Source organism: Gossypium hirsutum, chromosome A06 (genome assembly GCF_007990345.1).
Source record: "Gossypium hirsutum isolate 1008001.06 chromosome A06, Gossypium_hirsutum_v2.1, whole genome shotgun sequence".
Classification (NCBI taxonomy): Eukaryota; Viridiplantae; Streptophyta; class Magnoliopsida; order Malvales; family Malvaceae; genus Gossypium; species Gossypium hirsutum.
The window spans coordinates 2,220,198-2,243,637 of NC_053429.1; the positions used below are offsets into that span (position 1 = coordinate 2,220,198).

The 23,440-nt window shown below is 34.1% G+C and overlaps 2 pseudogenes; both read left to right on the forward strand.

Annotated features, from left to right (window-relative positions):
• Window positions 1–9,660: 9,660 nt before the first annotated feature.
• On the forward strand, window positions 9,661–11,565 carry LOC107934175 (scopoletin glucosyltransferase-like; annotated as a pseudogene).
• Window positions 11,566–18,871: 7,306 nt separating this feature from the next.
• On the forward strand, window positions 18,872–22,484 carry LOC121230287 (kinesin-like protein KIN-4A; annotated as a pseudogene).
• Window positions 22,485–23,440: the final 956 nt, after the last annotated feature.

Below are 23,440 nucleotides of genomic sequence, written 5' to 3' on the forward strand. Positions count from 1 at the left end.
CCCTCGAACACGATGGATCGCACCAGTTTGTCATGGTTGCGAGCACCGACGCGCAACCCATGACATTCTCCCCCACTTGTTCTAACGACGCCCTCGTTGCATCCACCTTATGGAACTTGTCAATCTTCCCTTGGAACTGCCACAATGCCTCCGCAGGTTCCCAACTTGCTTCGCTATCAGGAAGTCCCTTCCATCGAACTAAGTACTCATGCTGTGGTCGGTGGTACTTTCGTCTAATTACCCGATCTGCCTAAATGTTTTCTACTTCACGATCATACGAGACTTTTACCCCCATCGGTGCTCGTTCGGACTTGCCTCGATTCGGATCTTCTTGATCCTCATGAAACGGCTTAAGCATGCTTACATGGAAGACTGGGTGTACTTTAAGTTTTGGTGGCAACTCCAGCTTGTAGGCCACCTTGCCCACTCTCTTCACAACTTTAAACGGCCCTTCATACCTTCGCACAAGACCCTTGTGCAAACCAGTATATCGTAAAATCAAGTGTAGTTTAGCAAGGACTGAGTCACCTACTTGAAATTGTACATCCCTTCGGTTCTGATCGGCCCACTTCTTGCTACGCTTACTTGCCTTGTGTAAACAAGCTCTAGCCAAGTCATTCTTCTCTTGCCAATCTTTTGCGAATCTATAGGCTGCCGGATTTGGTCCTGTGTAATGGGTCACAACAGCGTTGGGTGTGAGTGGCTGTTGACCCGTCACTATTTCAAATGGACTTTGATTCGTGGTCCCACTTTGCTGCAAGTTATATGAAAATTGGGCCACATCCAGCAACTTTGGCCAATCCCTTTGTGTGGCACTCACATAGTGCCGAAGATACGTCTCCAACAGTGCATTTACTCGTTCAGTTTGCCCATCGGTTTGTGGATGCATGCTCGTGGAGAAGTTCAAATCTGAGCCCATTGACTTGAACAACTCTGTCCAGAACCGACCAGTAAATCGACCATCTCGATCGCTGATAATAGATAGTGGCACTCCCCAATATTTCACCACGTGTCTAAGGAATAACCGAGCTGCTTCCTCAGCAGGGCACTCTTTGGTCGCCGGAATAAAAGTCGCATACTTTGAAAACCTGTCCACCACAACAAGAATACTAGCAAACCCGTCAGACTTAGGCAAACCAATAATAAAATCCATGGATAAACTCTCCCATGGCCTTTCTGGGACTGGCAGGGGTTGAAGCAAACCGGCTGGAGTCTTTAACTCAACCTTGTCTTGTTGGCACACTAGACAAGTTTTCACATAGGTTTCCACATCAGCACCCATGTGAGGCCAATAATAGCGATCCTCCAAAAGGGCCAAAGTGCGATGCATCCCTGGATGGCCGGCCCATTTCGAGTCATGACATTCCTTCATGACTTCCTTACGGAGTTTCCCATAATGGGGCACATAGAGGCGGTGTCCATGAGTGTATACTAGCTCCCCATCAAGCCAAAATCTTCTTGTTTTTCCCTCCTTGGCAAGCTCAATCAAATTTTTGGCCGTAGGATCATGGGACAATCCCTCTCGAATGCGTTCCAACAAAGAGCCATCAGGTTGACTGATTGCTGCGAATTCCATCTTTCGACTAAGTGCATCAGCAACATTGTTGGCACTTCCTGGTTTATATTCCATTGTGAAATCAAACTCTGCTAGTAAAACCTGCCAACGAGCCTGCTTGGGAGACAACTTTTTCTGGTTTAGAAAGTAACTATTGGCAACATTGTCGGTAAGGACCACGAACCTGGAACCCAATAAATAATGTCTCCATGTGCGCAAGCAGTGTACTACCGCAGTCATCTCTTTCTCTTGGACCGTATATCTATGTTCCGTCTCGTTAAGCTTTCGACTCTCGAAAGTAATTGGGTGTCCATCTTGCATCAGTACTCCCCCAATAGCATAATCTGATGCATCTGTACGTACCTCGTAAGGCTTCGTAAAATCCGGCAAGACAAGTACGGGCTCTCTCGTCATTTCTTGCTTCAATTGGTTGAAGGCCTTCTCACATTCTGGATTCCAATCCCATACCTTCCCCTTCTTCAACATGTCTGTCAAGGGAGTGGTAATTTTGGAGTAGCCTTTGACAAAGCGGCGATAGTAATTCGCCAATCCAAGGAAAGATCTCAACTCTGTTACCTTGGTTAGAGGCTCCCACTCTGAAATGGCTCGAATCTTATTTTTATCCATTCGGATCTTACCGCCTCCCACAATGTGGCCTAAGAATGACACCTCTTGTTGGGCAAATGAGCATTTCTCCTCCTTGACGAACAGCTCATTTTCCCTCAAAGTCTGGAACACCTCCCTCAAGTGTCTTACGTACTCTTCAAGCGACTTGCTATAGACCACAATATCGTCAAGGTAAACAACCACAAAACGATCAAGAAAGGGTTGAAGTACCTTATTCATTAGGGTGCAGAATGTAGCTGGAGCATTCGTGAGTCCAAAAGGCATTACAAGGAACTCATACGAACCGTACCGTGTCACACAAGCTGTCTTTGGTTCGTCCCCCTCGACTATCCGAACTTGATGATACCCCGATCTCAAATCTAACTTGGTAAACCATCTTGCACTACCAAGCTGGTCGAACAAATCTGCGATAAGAGGAATAGGATACCTATTCTTCACGGTGATCTTGTTTAGAGCTCGATAATCGATGCACATTCTTAAGGACCCATCGTGTTTCTTTTGGAACAACACTGGCGCACCATATGGGGATTTAGATGGTCTAATGAATCCCGCATCCAAAAGTTCCTTCAATTGTTTCCGCAACTCTTCTAATTCTGGCGGAGACATACGATAGGGGGCCCTTGCTGGCGGCACCACATTGGATACTAACTCGATTTTGTGGTCCACCTCCCTCTTGGGTGGCAAACTTTTTGGCAACTAAGCAGGCATTACATCTCGAAATGATTCTAGCAATTGTCCCACTTCTTTCGGGGTCTCACTAACAAACTCAGCGGTCTCTTCGATCTTTAAGGTGGCTAAATATGAGACTTCATTTCTCCGTACACCTTTAGCAAACTGAATTGCTGATAGTGTTTTTCCCTCAAAGCTTCTCTTCCTTGTCACTTTCACCATGCATTGATGTTTCGCATCTGAAATCACCATGTAATTGCTCGAATGGGCAATAAGAGCTTTAACCTGATCAAGGAAGCTTAGTCCCACCACAAAATCATAGTCATCAAGTGGTATTACCTTAATGGATACCTTCCCTGACCAATTGCCGAGATGAAGATCCACTCCCTTTGCAACCCCCTTGATTGGAATACTTTCCGAGTTCACTGTTTTGATCCGACCCCCTTCATTATCTATCTTGAGGCCTAGTTTACAAGCAGCCTCCTCAGACATGAATAAATCAGAAGCGCCTGTGTCGACGAGCGCATTCAATTTTCTGCCGGCCACAATGATGTCTACAAACATCAAACCATGGCTCATTCTATCTTCGACACCCCCTAGTATCGATCCAAGGTTGTTATCCTCCACATCGGACTCCCCCTTTGCTTCCATAGCCTTGAGAGCGGCCTTCTTTGGACAGTCCTTGATCATATGTGGACCCTCACAGTGGAAGCACCTTATAGGCCCACTCTTTCTCTTGTCCCAAGGTTTCTTACCATCGCCGTTCCTAGTGGGCCTTTCTTTATCTCCCCCACTATTACCCTTTAATCTGGGTTTAGAAGAATTGGAATTGTCTTTCCTCCCACCAAATTCAGTAAGTGATTCTGCTACTGACATAGCCTTGGTGAGCTCTTGAACTCCTCGGCGCTGCAACTCTTGCTTCGCCCACGGTTTTAATCCGTCCATAAAGGAAAAGAATGCCTCTTTCTCCCCCATATCTGAGATTTGGAGCATAAGCTCGCTAAACTCCTGTACATACTCCCTCACAGTGCCTTGTTGCGCAAGCCGACACAACCTTGCCCGAGCCTCATCCTCGGCATACTCTGGGTAAAACTGTGCTTTGAACTCACATCGAAACTCCTCCCATGTTCCGATTTCAGACCCACCACGTCTCACATCAGTGGACCTACGACGCCACCACAACAAAGCAACGTCAGATAGATGCATCGCAGCAGTAGTTACCTTAGTGACATCCTCCGTGATGCCTTTGGCACAGAAGTATTGCTCGATTCCCCACAAAAAGTTGTCCACATCTCTTGCGGACCTTATTCCCTTAAACTCTTTGGGCTTGGGAACATCAATATTGGGCTTGGGTGCGGCAGCCGCTAACCCACCATTGCCCAAGGCAACCTTGTAGATTGTGAGTTCACCCTTGAGCTCCGCAATCTCTCCCTTCAAGGCCACCACCATAGCCTCAATGGCATCATCTCTACCAGTCAACTGTTTCATATTATCCGTCACATACTCTTTAAGCTGCTCCTGCATGGACTGCAGCCCATCATGGAGCCTGTCATCAACATCTTCAACCCTCTCCTTGATATCCCCCATTGAACTCTCGAGAGTGACGACGCGATCCTCTAAAGCTGACAATATGTCCCTTGAGCGACTGGCTTTCCTAGCCCTCCCACGGGTCTCCACTCCCTCAACTTCTTTTGACATCTTTCAACGGTGGCTTCGAACCTTAGCTCGGATACCAACTGTCACGGACTTAGAGTTTTCCCACGCTATCCGTGCGGCCTTAGGCAGTTTCTCTGCTCAAAACGCCTAAGTCAACCTAACTTGTAACGAAAAAAAAGATTCAGCAGCAAAAACGCCCAAGTCAACTTCACTCGCAACAATAAAGGATTCAATAGAATTTCCTTAAGATTTTCACGAAGAACAACAGAAGAACGAAGTAAGAACGAGCCTTGAAAGATGAACAAAAGCAAGAACACTTGAGAGAAAAGTTTGAGTGAATACTCTCAAAATTCTTATTAATAACCCAATGAATATACAATGAGCAAAGAGGTCTCTATTTATAGTTGAGCCTCACTGTATATCAATAGCTATAATTAAAAGCTGAATACAATTAGAACTCTAAGCTTACATAACCAGCTATATACAAATAGAACTCTAAGATTCCATAATTATATCTTCTAGAACACTTCCCATTTCTATCAGGCTCTTGAGATGGGCTTTTAATCTCTCAAATCACCGGGCCAGTTTGGTTGGGCCAGTTTGGTTGGGCTAAATGACCTCCCTCGAACACGATGGATCGCACCAGTTTGTCATGGTTGCGAGCACCGACGCGCAACCCATGACACTAGCACCATACATTTTTCAGTTCTCTAAATTTTATATTGTTATTTTTTTAATAAAAAGTCATTTAAACTTTTTTATTTGTGTTTAGTTTAATAACTTAAATGAAAACTTTTGAAAAGTTTAAGTAACCAAAACAAAAATTTACTCATAAGTTAGTGACTAATAGTGTAATTTACCCATAAATTATAAAATAATAACCTAGCCTTATATATATATACACACGTGCACACGCAGATAGGAAAAGAAAATCTAAAGTTAGTGAATATTTTGATTTTCTTTATTTTATAAATGAAAATTAAAAGCATTTAGTTAAGAGGTAGTAGATGATTTAGGTAAAACATATGAACTATCTTTAAAGAAAAGGTGAAGGGTTCATACCATTTCAATGAACAGAAGCGGTCTTTGGAGTTGGGACTCTCCATAACCAAATATCTTAAGCTTCCCACATTTGCATGTCTTCAATTTTTTAACACAGGCCACGTTGTTTGTGCACTCTTGGATAGAAATGTAGGAGGTTTGGTAGATTCCAAAGTTTAAGGACGGATAATTGATTAAATTCATACCAAATTTCTTGTTGGTTAGATCCTTCCACATTTTTTGAAACGATCTCCTCTATCCCACAGATTAAAACTTTTAGGTTTTCAAGTTGACGAAGATCTTTAGCTATTGAGAATGGAAACAGAGTTTTCAAACTCCAACATTCCCAAACATGTACATGTTGTAAATATTTGAAAGAAATATTCTTATTGAATTCCAAACATACTTCAACATTGGAAGAGGTCCGAGAGTCATATATATTTCTTAATTGACTATCCACATGTATTTTTTCAATATTTAATCATTTAAGATGGAACACTTCTTCTAGTGAAGCACAATCAGGTTATTATTAATTTCTCCAATTTATGAAAATCTTTCAATAGAAAAGGTGAAATAATATTTAACAACACATCACAATGCTCTACTATTAACTCTTTTATATTAGAAAAAGAACCTGAGTTAAATTGATTATACCATATCCTCTTCACATTTCCCAAATGAGATAGTTTCAGAAAATGTGGAAGGATCTAACCAACAAGAAATTTGATTTGAATTTAATCAATCATCCGTCCTTAAAATTTGGAATCTACCAAACCTCTTACATTTCTATCCAAGAGTGCACAAAACAACATGGCCTGTGTTAAAAAAGTTGAAGACATGCAAATGTGGGAAGCTTAAGATATTTGGTTATGGAGAGTCCCAACTCCAAAGATCGCTTCTGTTCATTGAAATGGTATGAACCCTTCACCTTTTCTTTAAAGATAGTTCATATGTTTTACCTAAATCATCTACTATCTCTTAACTAAATGCTTTTAATTTTCATTTATAAAATAAAGAAAATCAAAATATTCACTAACTTTAGATTTTCTTTTCCTATCTGCGCGCGCGCGCATATATATATATATATATAAGGCTAGGTTATTATTTTATAATTTATGGGTAAACTACACTATTAGTCACTAACTTATGGGTAAATTTTTGTTTTGGTTACTTAAACTTTTCAAAAGTTTTCAAAAGTCATTTTTCAATTCTTCGTATTCAGTTTTTATTTGTCTTTAGTTTTTTTTTTCATTTCCCCTTTATTTTTTGGATTTTTTTTTTCTATTTCAACTGTTTTTCTTCAATTTTTTTGTTTCACTTTTTTTTTAAATTTTTACCGATGCCATCTAACACACTGGCAGCACCCATTAAAAAATTATTTTTAAATACAAACGGGTGTTGTCTAATACAGTGGAGGCACAACAATATTCTCTTTTTTTAAATAAAAAAATTGATAATTGAGTGATGATTAAAAAAAAAAAAGAGTAGTGCCGTTGGTGTGTCAAATTACACCGATGAGTGTTCTTAAAAACAATTTATTCTCGTAAATAATTTTTCTCCATCTCATTTTTATAATTAATTAATTTTTTATATTATTTTTATATAAATAAATAAAAAAAATCCTAAACATCCTAACGTGAGAGACTTGTGCACGTTTTGATCAACAATTCAATTTAAAAAAATGAATACAGGAATAAAGAAATAAAATAAAGCAAGAGAAATTCGTCGGCTGAGATGCCAAATGCCGTTAAATATGCATTAAAAATAAGTTGAATATTTATCCATGGATTCAGCTAACAAAACCAGTGGGAAGTCAAATTTATTTTCCATCAACAGAATGTTTGATGAATAATTCTGTTTTTTTTTTCATTTATTTTTGTTTATTAAGAAAAATAAATAAACGTAAACAAAATTTTGAGGCTTGTGTATTGTTTCATTAATATATATTAATTAAATTATTTTGTTTTGTATTTTTTATTTATAATATAATTATTAATATTTTATATTTGATTATTTTATATCTAAAAAATAATATATGTTTATTTATTTTTTGTTTGTTTGTTTTTTTGTTTTTTCATGAATATTGTTCGTGAACATGTTTGATAACATGAACATTAAACAAACGAACATGAGCATTCATAATTTTAAATAAATGAACACAAATACAAATTTTGAGATTCTTAACGAACACGAACCGAACACAAACAAAATTAAAAATAAAGAAACGAACATGAACAGAAGTTCGTTAATTCAAGCTCGATTCATTTATAATCCTAGTTGTAAACATTTGTGTACTTATTGCATGAATAATTTTGAATCTAGCGTATTAAAAAAATAGTTTCAAAAAAATTTTGAGAGTTCTCTGTTTTTTAACATGTTATATATCCAAGCTATCATGTAATAGATGCACTATGTATTTTTCGGTCAAAACCAAGGTATCATTAGTTGTACCAGACTTAAGTATGATTATATAAAATGTTTAGGGACTTGACCAAAAAATTACCTTTTTTAAATTTGCTGAAAAAAGGGTGACCCCACTCAATTAAATGCTTTTTAACATTTTGGTAGTTATACATCTCCAACTTTATTGATTAGTTCATCAAACTATGCTTATTGGAAGATGAGAATGAGGGTGTTTATAAAGTTCTTTGATGAGAGGGTTGGAAATCTATAGAAGTGGAGGTGGACACCTCATGTTACAACAAATGCTGATAGAACAACCACACCTAAGCCTAAAGAGAAGGATACTATCAAAGAAGGAAGGGTACACATTACAGCTCAAAAGCCTTGAATGCAATTTTCAATGGAGTGGATATGGAAACAGTCAAAATCATTTCTACGTGTAAATCTGCCAAAGACGCTTGGACCCTTCTTTAAGATCAACATGAAGGTAATGCATCAATTCGTATGTCCGAGCTATAGATCCTTTCTTCCAGGTTTAGAAATTTAAGAATGGATGAGAAATATTTTTTCTTCTTCTTCTTCTTTTTTTTTATCATCTTTAAAAGAAAGGTTCATTATAAAAGTCATTACAATGGAAAAAGTTAAAAATGATACCACTTCCAAACTTGACGAGTTCATAGGTTCACTTGCAACTTTTGAATTGGATTAAGAAGAATCTACAATGTAGAAGGTGAAAGAAGAAAAGAACATTACTTTTAATGTCCAAATTATCGTTACAACGTACACTTAATCCAACAATTGCTTCTATTGTTGAACTTGGAGAGAAGCTAGTCTTGCTCACTAAGAACTTCAATAGAGTATGCAAAACTTTTTGAAGAAAGAAGAAAGAAGATGAGAAGAATATCAATTGAAACAAAGGGAAAACCTTGTTGAAAGAAGATGCACCATCTCCAAAGAAGATGAGAATTGAATGCCATGAATGTGGAGGTTTTGGACATCAAGAAGAAACAAAAATCTTTGGCTTAATGATAAAAAAAACCTCTCATAAAAAAGTAAAAAATAAATAAATATGCTCTCATGAAAAATTTACATCAAATTGAGAAGTGAAAATTTAATCAATTAAGCCCCTTTAATGTTGACTATGTTTAATTATTAGATTTTGCTGATGTGGCTGATGGACCAAGTAGATGGTGGAACGTGACAATGACATCATGTGTACCTAATATTAGTATGGTATTTTGCCACATCAACAAATATTTAAATAAAAATCATAAAAATAGATTAATTTTTAATAATTATTTCAAAAAAATCATGTCTAGGCTAAACAAATTAATAAATAAAAATTTTAAAAATTATATAAAATCATTTAAAAATTATTAAGAATTATAAAAAATTTAAAAAATATTACGAATTATAAGAAAGGTTCATCTTAAACCAAGCTTTTAATTAATTATTAGGTACAAAGCCTTTATGCTTTCTGGGTTTGGGTCTTCGGGTATTAACAGGCCTTTATATGATGTCCCCATGAATCATTGAAGAACTTTCCAATTGACCAAAACTAATAAAACAAGTTGTTAATGCAAACCAGCACAAACATTGCCCACCATTATTGTATTTCATCTTTATTTAGGGAAAACAATATTGTTTCTCAAGTTGTTCATGCAAATTACCACAAACATAGCCTACCGTTGCCGTGTTTAATCTGTTTTTAGAGTTAGATTATTGTTAATATTAAAACCTACTTGTAAAAACACACACATATATATATACACCCTTTACCCTTTGAATTTTGATATGAGTTTGATTACATATTTCAAACAAAAAGGAGAAAAAGCTTCAAATTTGGCAAACAAGAGAAAAACTTATCATCATAACATGGGAAGCGATGGAAATCAAATACATGCAATGTTTTTTCCTTACATGGCACCTGGTCACATGATGCCAATGGTGGACATGGCGAGGATGTTTGCTGCTTTCGGCGCTAAGGTCACCATTATCATCACAACCATGAATGCCCTTCGCATAAAAACGTCATTGATCGAGATGTTAAATTAGGTCGAGACATTACACTTGAAATCATCTCATTACCTTCCACTGAGGTTGGATTGCCCGAAGGTTGCGAGAACGTGATTTCAGCCCCAACCCCAGAAATGTCCATAAAGCTCTTCCATGCCATCGAATTGCTTCAACCCAAAATAAAAAAGCTGTTCAGTGATCTCCACCCTGATTGCATAGTCTCTGATTCTCTTTGTCCGTGGACTCTGGATATTGCCAATGAGCTTAGCATTGCAAGGATTGCCTTCAATGGAAGCGGATTCTTTAACCTTTGTCTCTCGGAGAATATTACACATTATGAGCCTCATAAGAGCATCGAGTCGGAGACTGAAACATTCGTTGTTCCAGGACTGCCTGATGAAGTGACACTCACTAGATCACAGTTGCCAGACATTGTTAAAGCCAAAAATAAATTCTCTGAGTTATTCGATAAGTTAAGAGAATCCCAGAGGAAGAGCTTTGGGGTGTTGATGAACAGTTTTTATGAGCTAGAGCCTGGTTATGCAGATCATTGTAGGAATGTTTTAGGAATCAAAGCATGGCACATTGGCCCCGTTTCTCTGGTCAATAGAGACACTGTTGATAAAGTTGATAGAGGTGAAAAAACATCAATTTCGAAGCACGACTGCATTAATTGGCTTGATTGCAAAAAACCCAGATCTGTTCTTTACATCTGCTTTGGAAGCTTAACTAGATTCAACAAAAAGCAAACAACGGAGATTGCTTATGCACTCGAAGCTTCAGGCCATCCATTCATTTGGGTTGTTGGGAAAGTGTCAAAAACAAGCAACGATGAGTTCGAAGATGAAGAGCAAGAGCTATGGTTGCCAAAAGGATTTGAGGACAAAATAAAGGAAAACGGGCACGGTTTACTTGTTAGAGGGTGGGCACCTCAAGTGTTGATACTCGAACATGAAGCCATTGGAGGCTTCGTAACGCATTGTGGGTGGAACTCGATACTCGAAGGGGTTGTTGCAGGTGTACCCTTCATCACATGGCCGATTTTCGCCGAGCAATTCTACAATGAAAAGCTGGTGACTCAAGTGCTGAATTTGGGAGTATCAATTGGCAACGAGGTGTGGAAAGCATGGGCAACGGAGGATTCACTAGTGATAAAAAGTGGGGATGATATTCTCATGGCGATTAATGCAGTGATGGGGGATACTGAGGAGGCAATTGATATGAACAAAAGAGCTAAAAAACTTGGGGAATTAGCAAAGAAAGCTGTTGAAGAAGGCCATTCATCTTATAATGATTTGAAACGTTTGATTGAGGATATCAAAATGCACAGAATATCAAAAAGTAATGGAGTTATCGAAAATTCTGGCAATGCTTGAAGAACTACTAAGTTTTCTAATGCTCTTATGGTAAATGGTTGATTTGAGTCTACATATTGATTATTCATCCGCTATACATATGTAAAAAAGAAGAAGATTTGAGCTATTTGTATTATATAAAGAAATATGTGGTAAATAGTTGATTTGAGTCTGTATATTGATTATTTTTCTTGTGTTGTGCGATTATATTCTTGTTTGATTGGTGATAAACTCTTTTGAGTAGAGTTGAGAGTAATCTTTGGTGTTTGTTAATTCATTGTGGTTTTGTTCTCTATTGGGAGAGTATGAATTTGGCTTGTAAGGGCTTATGGGATTTAGCCGATATAGATAAATTGTTACTATTGTTTGTTTTAGTGATTGAATAAGAGTATATTCTAAGTGAGTTTTCGCATACCTAGGACTGTTGTGTCTAAACTATGTTAACAAATATTGGTTTTGTTGTTTCTTCTTCCTCTTTTGTTTCCTTATAAGTTCCACTTTCGTTTTATTCATCGTTGCAACGAATTCTAAGCATAGTAGAATTTATCATATTAGCGGACTAATTTTGTTTCAATTGACATTATAACTTTATAAGGCACTTGAAGACGATCCAATGATAAGTCTGCAACTATGGAACCTATAAGAGAAGAAATTTTAGTATCTCGAGCTCCGCTTCTAGTAAACCCTTCAAATTACGCTTATTGGAAAAATCGTATGAAGGCGTTTATTATGTCTGATGATGCTGCTGCTTGGGAGGTTATTAAAGAAGGCTAGACGCAGCCAATAGTTACTAGAACGGATGGAAGTAGTTACCCAAAAGAAAAGGCACAATATAAAAAGAGACTCATTTACACTAACATAAAACTAACATCCTTTTGTATATTTTTGTATGTGTTGTTACATCTTTTCCTTATTATTCATTTTAAAGAATTATATTTCTTGTTTATATCAAATATATAACATAAAAACATTTCAGAAAAAAAAGAAAAAGAAAGAAGGAGCTCAAGTAAGAGAGCCCAACCAAAGCTCTAGAAAATCCCACAACCTAGTTGCAAAATTGAAAGCATCCCCATGATTGAAACCCCACAATCAAGCACATGTTATGTATCCAACACATTGAAAAAAAGGTTTAAATTTCATCATCCAAAGGGTTATTACAAATAAGAGGGCACACAAAGATTTTTATCAGCAATTTTGGTGTTTTATTTTCGGCAGAAAAATTATATGATGGTTGACAAGATAAAACAACTCAATATAGATTTTCTTTTAATTGGTTGTAATAATTATGATATTTAGAATTAATCATTATGACAACGAATTTGTAAGTACAATTTTAGATTCATATATGTGATGGGCTCACATTATCTCAGGACCCAATAACAATGTCAAAAGCTAAACAAATCAAATTAAGATTCGATCAAAAACAAGATTCGAAGATGAATTTTTTCGAGAAAAGAGGAAATGATACATGCATGGATGATTTGAAATTTATTAAATTCCAATCACCAAAGTTGTCAATTTTCAAGCTTGAAAATTCAATAGACTTGTGACGACTTTTTAGATGAGATCCTGACATTTCTAGGTTGAGATGTCTCATGACAGTTGAAAATTTTTTATGCATGTATCAGATTACATTTATATGAATAATTTAAAGCCTTAGATATTAAATTGTACTAATGAAACAACATGGTCCGCTGTTTACAGTTAAATTTTTTGATAGTTGGGTTAAAAACTTTTTGCTTGTAAGAATAGAATGAAATGGGGACAAAGTTTGGTGCTTTGATAAAAATAAAAATAAAAGGTTGAGAATTAGTTTTTAGTGATGTGGAAGCATGTGGGGGGTAGAAAGCACATGAGGGAATATGTTAAAAAGAATAATGCAAATTCCTACATTATTTATCCTAAAAGTAATAATTGAAATTTATTAAAATAATAATAATAAATTTTGATTTAATATATCAAACCAATAATGGTTTAAGATTTTTATTGATACTTCTTTAATAATCAAGATTCAAATTTCGTTGATGTAATTTTTTATTTCTCAATTTATAACATGATAAGGGTTCAAACCCTATTGATGTAATTCTTCCTTCCTCGAACTTGAGCAATAGGTTAATTGACTGAAGTGAGTTCATCCAGGCCCGAGCCCAATATTCAATCCACAGGTTTGTCTGTGTGATAATTTAGCGTGTGTGAGTGTGAAAGTTTGGACTTGTATTGTACCTAAAAAGTTTCTCCCTTCCCCAATTCGTAACTTGACTTTATACAAAAGAAAAACTTTTATTGATGTAATTCTCTCTTTCCCAATTTATAACACCACTCAAGTTCAAACCTCGTAAATGTAATTACTCTTTTTCTAATTCGTAACTTGACTTCATATCAAATAAATACTTTGTACTTAACATAAAGAAATACACTAAATTCGAGTCAAAAGAATAAAAAACAATATTCTCTTGCATAAAATATTCTCAAATTTTGTTCAAATATTAAATCGGTCCTCAAATTTTAAAATATTTTATTGATATTTTTTGTCAACTCAAATAGAATCTAATATAAAACATATATAAGCATTTAAACCAAATTTAATAAAAAAATTGATAAAAAAATTTAGACTCTAATTTAAAACTTGACATTTGATGAAATTGTGTCAATCGTCGTGTGTCCAATATTTGTTGAGTAACGTGGTATTTACTTCTAAAAATAGAAACGTAGAGATGGTCCAATTAATGATGAATATTGCATTGGTATATAACTTTTTGACTTTAGAGTTATGACAAGCCATGTGAAGGTGTAACATAGAAACATGCGTGTAGGAAAATAAAACCCCAAAATAATTGGTCCGACATAAAACAACATATTGGAAAGACAACCATATTCCAAGATGTTAGATAAATAATTCATAACAATGATATATGAATGTGTACTTTTGAAACCTTTTCAAGGTTGGTAAATTAAGATGGAATAATCATTTTTTTTTAAAATAATTGATATGCTAATCCCTAAGAAGGATCAAAAAAAAAAAAGTGGGCCTTCCTTTAGTTGTTTGGTCTGAATTGGAAAAAGAAAATCTATTGTTGGGTAGGTTTAATTTTGATAAAAGTATTATATAAAAAGTAATAAGTTAATTTATGTAGGTTAGCTAAAAAATAAAATAGTCTTTTTCCGTTAAAAATTGTGTATTTAAATGTTTATTTGGTATTTTATGTAAAATGATGATAACAAATTTAACTCTTAATTTTTATATATTTATTCAAAAAAATATAAATTTTATTTTCAATTAAAATACATGTCATTAATAAATTATAATTCATGTCTCATCGAATCAATTTTGTGTAAAAAAAGTTTTACACAAACCTAATTCGAATAGAACAAAATCTATAGTCCTTTGTACATGTCTAATTTTCAGTTTTTTGAGATTATATAAGAATAGTTAATTTTCAGTTTGATCTCTATACTTCGATTTTGAAATTATTTATTACCTCAACTCTTGTAATGCCATTAGTTAGTCTAATTAAATACTTTATTTCGATTAAAATGTTAATGTGAATTTTTAAAAATTGTTAACACTGTTAAAATTCTCTTTAAAATTCAAGTCTATTATACTGTCATTTTGTTACATGGATACCAAGTGAGTTTTTTTTTAATTTCAAATTGCCACACAAATAAATTTAACAAATGAATTTTAACAATGTTAATAAACAAACCTATATTTTTATACTTGAAAAAGTAGAGAGACTAAATTTCTGAAAATAAAAGTATGAAGGCTAAATTCTAAAAATATAAATAGTACAAAAACTTAGAGCATATTGCAACCTTTAAATTTTTACTTTATAATTAACAAAAAAATTAAATATTTAACTTCATGTGAAGCATAGGTGGGAATGATACTAGTTTTTGGAGAAAAATGAATTCTAAACATTTTATTAATTTTTAAAATTATAAGTAGATTATTAGAATTTTACGATTTAAAAATTAAAATTTAAGGTTCAAGGTTTAGAGGCTTATGAAATAACTCCATTAATGTATTGATAGAAAAATACATCTGTAGAGTTAAAGACAAGATGGTTACATTTAAAATAGAAATTTAAACAATTAATTTAACAATAAGATAAAATAATAATTCAAAACTAGGAAAGGATAATAACAAATTTATTTGAATGTTTAGTATGCTACATTATTATACCCCACACGATTGATGGTCAGTAGAACAACTATGTTAGATTGATGATAACAAAAAAAAAATGTGGACATTTGATAGGTAAAGGTAGATTTTGCGATTTAGAGTTTTATGATGGTAAGCTCTTGTTGTAAGTTATGACAATGATTGACTAAATAAAAAATATATTGATTTTAAATATTATACGAATTGTGATATAATATTGTGAGTTATAGAGTTGTAATCAGTATATTCAAAATACGATTTTACATTTATTAGACAAGATTTTCAGTTGACTATCAAGATAGTTAAACATAAACTTCTCCTCTTTGAATTAGTAGATAGTAGCCAATGATAGGCTACTGATAAAATAGCTAATTGATGAATAAGAATTGGCATGGTTTTAGCCGAAAAAGCTAAATTGTTAGGAGTGGATATCACAATAAGATGTCGTTCATCCGATCAAAGCTTTGTTAAATTAAACGTGGATGTCGCAGTTGATATTCCTGCTCGAGTGGTAGGCGTGGGAGCTATCACCCATGATGCGGACGGTATGGTGCTGAGGGGTTGCACACAAATACTGCTCGAGTGTGTGCACCCTAATTGGGTCGAGGCGCGCAGGATCTTGCTCGGGACATGGGCTTTAGAAACATTGTGCTAGAATATGATAATTGCTTTTTAATTTCTAAATTTATTCACTATAAAATCCATTTAATTTTGTCATTTTTAAAGCTCGAATTTGTATTTAATTTGTTTAATATTCACTTATATAATTATATATATTGAATTTTAAATAAAAATAAAATTCGAAAATCATGTAAATAGATATGTCTAAATCTAACACACATTTAATAAACATAATGACTTATTTGACTTTTCAATTTAAAAAAAAATTGTTTTAGACTTCCATTTAGAATCTCCTTTTTTACCCTTAAACTTACATTTTTTATTAAATAATCCAAAATAAATAAAAATTTTAACATTTTTAAAAATATAATATAATAAATATTTTTTTTTACAATTATCCCATAAAATTAAAAAATTATTTTTGGACTACCATACTCATGCACAAGGGCCGAGAAGATCAAATATAATAAATAATAACTTTTATAGTTATCCAAAAAATTTAAAAAAAAATATTTTTCGGAAAGTTAATTTTCCGGGATAATTGTAACGATTATTATTTATTATATTTCATTTCAGGACACTTGGGCTTGAGTATAGTGGTTCAAAAATATTTTTAAGATATTCCGTAATGCTTATAAAAATTATTATTTATTATATTTCATTTTCGGGGCACTTGAGTTTGAGTATGGTGGTACAAAAATATTTTTAAAATTTTCTAGGATAACTATAAAAGTTATTGTTTATTATATTTCATTTTTGGGCACTTGGACTTCAGTATAGTGCCCCAAGAAATATTTTTAAATTTTTTTGAGATAACTGTAAAAATTATTATTGATTATATTTTATTTTCGAAGCATTTGAGCTTAAGTATGGTCATGGAAAAATATTTTTAAAATTTTTTGAGGTAACTATAAAAGGGCCACAATGACTTCTTTTCAAAGTTGGAGGACAAAAATATCATTTTGCCAATTTAATTGCATGAATTATAATATTAAAAATTAATATTGTCAAATCATAGCTAACAATTTAAACAAAAAAAAGGTTTAGTACCAATAAAGGTCCATTTCTGAAATTATTTACGGAAATGGGCCGTTTCTAACAATAATAATAGATATGGACCAAAAACCCAAAAACGCACTGACTTAAACGTGTTTTCAGAGGATAATCCATAAAAACACTTTCACATCAGTTTTTTTTTTCTTGTGTCAAGCAAAAGCGCTCTAATTTGGAGGTGCTTTACTAAAAAGCACTAATGAGAACGTGCTTTGGGCCATGTTTTCCCCTAGCGGTCACCTCTAATGGTTGTTTAAAAATCTAGCCATTGAGCCTCCAACAGTCAAGAAAAAAGTATAAAAATCTGACACAAGAAAAAAAGTGCTGACGTGGAAGCGCTTCCCTGAGTTATCCCTTAAACTTGCATTCACGTCAGCGTGTTTTTGAGTTTTCAGTCTATACTGGCTATTATTTTTAAAAACAGTCAATTTCCATAAATAATTTCGAAAATAGACCTTTATTGATACTAAACACACAAAAAAAAACAATATACCTAATAAAAGTCATGAACCAAAGTTTTTTTTTTTTTTTCCAAAAATTGTATATTATTGGATATCACATGGCTTATGTGTTTGTGTCATCCCTGTTTTCTACCATACCTTACAATCATGAAATCTTATAACAAAAACCAAAAATCGAAAAAAAAACTGATAAATATTATAATTCTTAAATATTCTTATTAATTTTATGAATATTTTAAATATTTATTTAATTATTAATAGATCAACAATAAAATTAATTAAAACAAAAATTGATGATCTGATCGATTTGAATACTAATTTTGTTTTTTAAAATATCGATGGTTTGTTGATATCCAAATATCAAGGTTGAAATTTTAGTCTCCCAATTTGTAATATGTACCAAAAAGAAAAAATAATACAGGATTATTTGCATCCAACATTATAAATTATAAATTGTTTAATTAAGTATGAATTAGGCACTTCAATCAATCTAAAGTCAGCTTATATTTAAATTTTACGAATCAAATCTTAACCACATGTAGACTTAATACTTGGATAGGCTGAATTCTACGTGTTAAAGAAAACAAATAATATCCTTAAAATTTTACAACTATTTCTTCTTTCTAACCTATCAGATTAAAATTATTTAAATGTAATAATTACAGATGCATTTACGTGTTTATTTACATTCCACCGCAAAATAATATGAGAAATTCATGAAGTAAGAGAATAAATTAAATGTAGATTATCCGTGTGTGATGCATACATTTATTCATTATTGTATTTAATAATTGAAATATATTAAATTACTCTTTTTGAATGAATTATTGAAATTGACTCCTTAAAAATGGTAAATATGTATGTTAATCCCTTTAAACTTTATGAAAATATAAATAAGCATAATGGTAATATTGCATTTTGACCCCAAAAATTTATAATTTATCTATAATCCATCCTAAAGTAATTTCTAACCTCTCTCTTAATTCTCATTTCAATTTCAATTAAACAAATTATTAAAAATTAAAAATAATTAAAATATCATAAAAACCTATCTTTTAACAATTTTTTGCCTTACTTCTAAGAGATGCATTGATCTGTTTCCAATCCAATTGATAAGGTTTCAACCACTATGTATAGTGCAATTTTTAAAAAAGAAAATTGAATTTTACATAAATAATTATTATTTAATTTTTTTCTTTCACTTTTCAAAAGAGAAATGGATTGTATAAACTATGAATGCAGTTTCGTTTTCTCCTTCCCAAAACATTCTGTAAGAAAAGTAAACAGGGTAGAGCTAAAAAGGACAAAAAAAGAACATGTGATTGTGTCAAATTGTCAAAGACAAAAACTCCATGAACAAGTAAGGTTAGAAACATAGATACAAACAGAGATTGAAAAGGAACGAGTGTCATGAAAGTATGTTTTAATTTTACTTGTGGGATTTTGTAGTGAAGGCAAAGAAAAAATCATATAACTGTTCCTCAACTACCCTTCCCTGCAGTTCCTCTACCTCTCTATTTCTTTTCTTCTTTGTTCTTTCACACACAACAGCAGGAAACTCATTCCCTTCACTAGTTGTTGCATTACTAAAACAACAAAAATCTTACAAAAAAGGAATATTCTTTTCTCTTTTGGGGGGTTTTCTTTATTTCTTTTCTCTTTGTGTTTGGAAATTGTGAAACTCTTTTTCTTTGTTTAGCTGTTTCCTATGGAAACTACTCCAGTTTCTGAGGATTGTTGTGTTAAGGTTGCTGTTCATGTAAGACCACTTATTGTTGATGAAAAGCTTCAAGGTTGTAATGATTGTGTTACCGTTAGCCCAGGGAAACCTCAGGTACTGTCACTTTTTAGACCAAATACAAGTGTTCACACTGTTAAAAAATTGCTTGTTCATATAGAGATCTGGATCTTTAGGTGATTAAATGCTGAATTTAGTTAGTTTCTATGTTTGTTTCTTACAGGTTCAGATTGGGACACATTCCTTTACATTTGATCATGTCTACGGTAGCACCACGGGTTCACCGGCATCTTCCATGTTCGATGAATGTATTGTTCCACTTGTTAATGGTTTGTTCCAAGGATATAATGCTACTGTTCTTGCTTATGGTCAGGTATATACAGTTGAATCTATTACAAGACACTGATAACTATTGTATAGATTTGAGTTTTGTTGTTGTGATTTTAAGTTCCAATCTGCAGACTGGATCAGGTAAAACATATACTATGGGAACAGGTTTCGAAGATGGTTGTCATATAGGAATCACGCCACAAGTAATGAATGCTTTGTTCAACAAGATTGATAGTCTAAAACATCAAATCCAGTTCCAATTACATGTTTCCTTCATTGAGGTTTGTTATCATGCATTTCCTGTAAGAGAACTGTAAATGTTTTCATAATTTATAGTTCTTACATATATGGTTTTTATGCTGAAAGATTTTGAAAGAAGAAGTGCATGATTTGTTGGATCCGACGTCTCCGAACAAATCAGATACTGCAAGCACGGGAAAAGTACATGTCTCCGGAAAACCACCTATTCAGATTCGTGAATCATCGAATGGTGTTATTACATTAGCAGGATCTACTGAAGTTAGTGTTACTACATTAAAAGAAATAGAAGCTTGCTTAGAACAAGGATCGTTGAGTCGAGCAACCGGGAGTACGAACATGAACAACCAATCAAGGTTAATTCATGTTCTGTTCTTGTTAATTTAGTATGCTTTTGTAATAATTTGCTATAACGATATGTGTTTGTATAGTCGCTCGCATGCAATCTTCACCATCACGTTAGAGCAAATGCCAATTATCGGAGATGGAAGTACTAATGACGTTATGAATGAAGAATATCTTTGTGCCAAGTTACATTTAGTAGACCTCGCTGGTTCGGAACGAGCAAAAAGAAGTAGGTTCTGATGGTATGCGTTTTAAAGAAGGTTAGTGGCATCACTTATCGTTTCGTCGTATCACGAAAGTAATCTTCTCCATCAAGTAATTGCCATGTATCATCTAAATAGGAGTTCATATCAACAAGGGCTTGCTTGCACTTGGTAATGTCATTAGTGCACTTGGTGATGAAAAAAAACGCAAAGAAGGTAATCACGTTCCATATCGAGATAGTAAACTTACTCGGCTTTTGCAGGTATGACTGGTATATTTGATATCTTTTTGTTGTCTCTATTTGTTTTGTATTAAGCGCTGAAAATGCAAGCATTTTTGGACAGGATTCACTTGGTGGCAACAGCAGAACTGTCATGATAGGTACTGCCATTATTTGTTTTCACTTGGTGGCAAGCATTCCTTAACGAATTTCTTTCGTTGCAGCCTGCATTAGTCTGGCCGATATCAATGCCGAGGAAACTCTTAATACTTTGAAGTATGCAAATCGAGCTCGTAATATCCAAAACAAGCCTGTTGTAAGTTCAAAGAGAATGATTTTCAAAGTAGTTTCCATACAGGATTTTCATTCTTATTTTTGGCTTTAAATAGGTTAACCGAGATCCTATGTCCAACGAGATGCTAAAAATGCGTCAACAATTACAGTATCTGCAAGCCGAACTTTGTGCTCGTGGGGGTTCTGATGAAGTACAGGTATCATGTTACTCTTAACTACTTGTTTCAGTCCTTCACAAGTATTGTAATAGGACTTATTGTTGTAGGTTCTCAAGGAAAGAATTGCTTGGCTTGAAGCTACTAATGAGGATCTTTGCCAAAAACTTCATGAGTACCGCAAAAAATGCAACATTACGGAGCAATGTGAAATAGATTCGAGAAACTTTGATGAAGAGACAGCTAAAGAATGGGAGCACAAACTTCTACAGAACACGATGGACAAAGAGTTACACGAGTTGAACAGACGTCTCGAGGAGAAAGAGGTATATTGTTCAATTGTTGGTAACTTTTCAAACACTAGCTAATTCTTCTATGTTCATCTATTATGTTTCGAATAGTCCGAGATGAAACTTTTCGGAGGCGACACGGTTGCACTGAAGCAGCATTTTGGGAAGAAAATTCAGGAACTAGAAGATGAGAAAAGAGCTGTGCAGGTTTAAAAACACATTTCTTTTTTTGCTGAACTCGAAGAAAAACCGTGCTTGTTTTAACATTTGTTAACATATTTCATTGTTGCAGCAAGAACGAGATCGTTTATTGGCTGAAATTGAAAATCTTTCTGCTGGTTCTGAAGGACAAAAACAAAGAGTGCAGGACATACATGCTCAAAAACTAATGTCCCTTGAAGCACAGATTCTAGATTTTAAGAGAAAACAAGAGAACCAAGTTCAAGTTTTAAAGCTGAAACATAAGAGCGATGAAGCAACAAAACGACTGCAAGATGAAATTCAATTCATAAAGGCACAAAAGGTTCAGTTACAACATAGGATAAAACAAGAGGCCGAACAATTCCGTCAATGGAAAGCTTCTAGAGAAAAAGAACTATTGCAGGTGCCTTGTATATTACATTCTGATATTACATAAGAATAATCACACACTTTGTTACTGTTAGAATTGTGTGACCCAAATTCTAAGAGATTGCTTGCAAGTCAAGTTAAACAAAAATATATTTTCTTTCTAGAAGATTTAGTATTTATTAGTATAATATATTTAGCATTTATTAGTATAGTTTATTTGACTTACTAATTTAGCCTATAAATAGGCTCCTTTACAATCTTAGAATTTAGAGACACCCATTAGATTAGAACTCATAACACATTCAGAGAATTTTGTGTTTACGTTTGAGGGTTCTTTGTTTTTCGGGTTTTCGGGGTTTAGTTTTTATCTCCATCTTTTGTACTCTTCATTCTTTTGCCATTATAGTAAAATTATCTTTACCCGTGGTTTTTTATCCTCTTTTGAGGGGTTTTTCCACGTTAAATTTGTGTGTTCATCTTCTCAATTTCTTCTACTATTTTTACTTGTTCGTTGCTTATTCGGGACGATCCTAACAAGTGGTATCAGAGCTAGTTTAACTTTCATAGATCAGCCCGGTCAGAGATGGCAGCAACAAGGTTTGAAATTGAGAAGTTCGATGGTGAGACAAATTTCAATCTGTGGCAAGTTCGGATGATGGCAATTCTAGTTCAAAATGGCTTGAAAAAGGTTGTTACAGGGAAAAAGCCTGAGAATCTAAATCAAACAGAATGGGAAGAGCTTGATGAAAAGGCCTTGTCTGCAATCCAGTTGTGCCTCGCGAATACAGTATTGCAGGAGGTATTGATGGAGAAGACCTCATTCGCCTTGTGGAAAAGGTTAGAAACTCTTTATGCGACTAAGTCTCTGGCTAACCGTTTAGTGTTGAAACAACGTCTATTTACGTTTCGCATGAACGAAGGTGAGCTTCTTAAAGATCACATCAGTCAATTCATTACTCTTTTAAATGATTTAAAGAACGTTGAGGTTTATATTGACGATGAAGATCAAGCTATGCTATTATTGTGCTTTTTACCCTCTTCATACAAGTCTTTCAGGGAGACCCTGATTTATGGCAAAGACAAACTCTCGTTCGAAGATGTGAAGGGTCATTTGTTGAGTAGAGACAAACTCGACAATGAGTTTGATTTGAATAGCAAAGCAGATAGACAAGCTTCCGTTTTGGTAGCATCAAAGAAACGAGACAAAAGGTGTCGCTATTGCAAAAAGTTAGGTCACGTCAAAGCAGATTGTTATAAACTGCGAAATAAAAGAGCTGCTGAGAGTAACGAGGAAGATGTAGCTGGTGCTAATTTGGTCGATGAAGGTGGTGATGATTTCTTGTTAGTGTCAACGAGCGATAACTCCAAGCTTACGTCTGAGTGGATCCTAGATTCAGGATGTTCTTTCCACATGTGT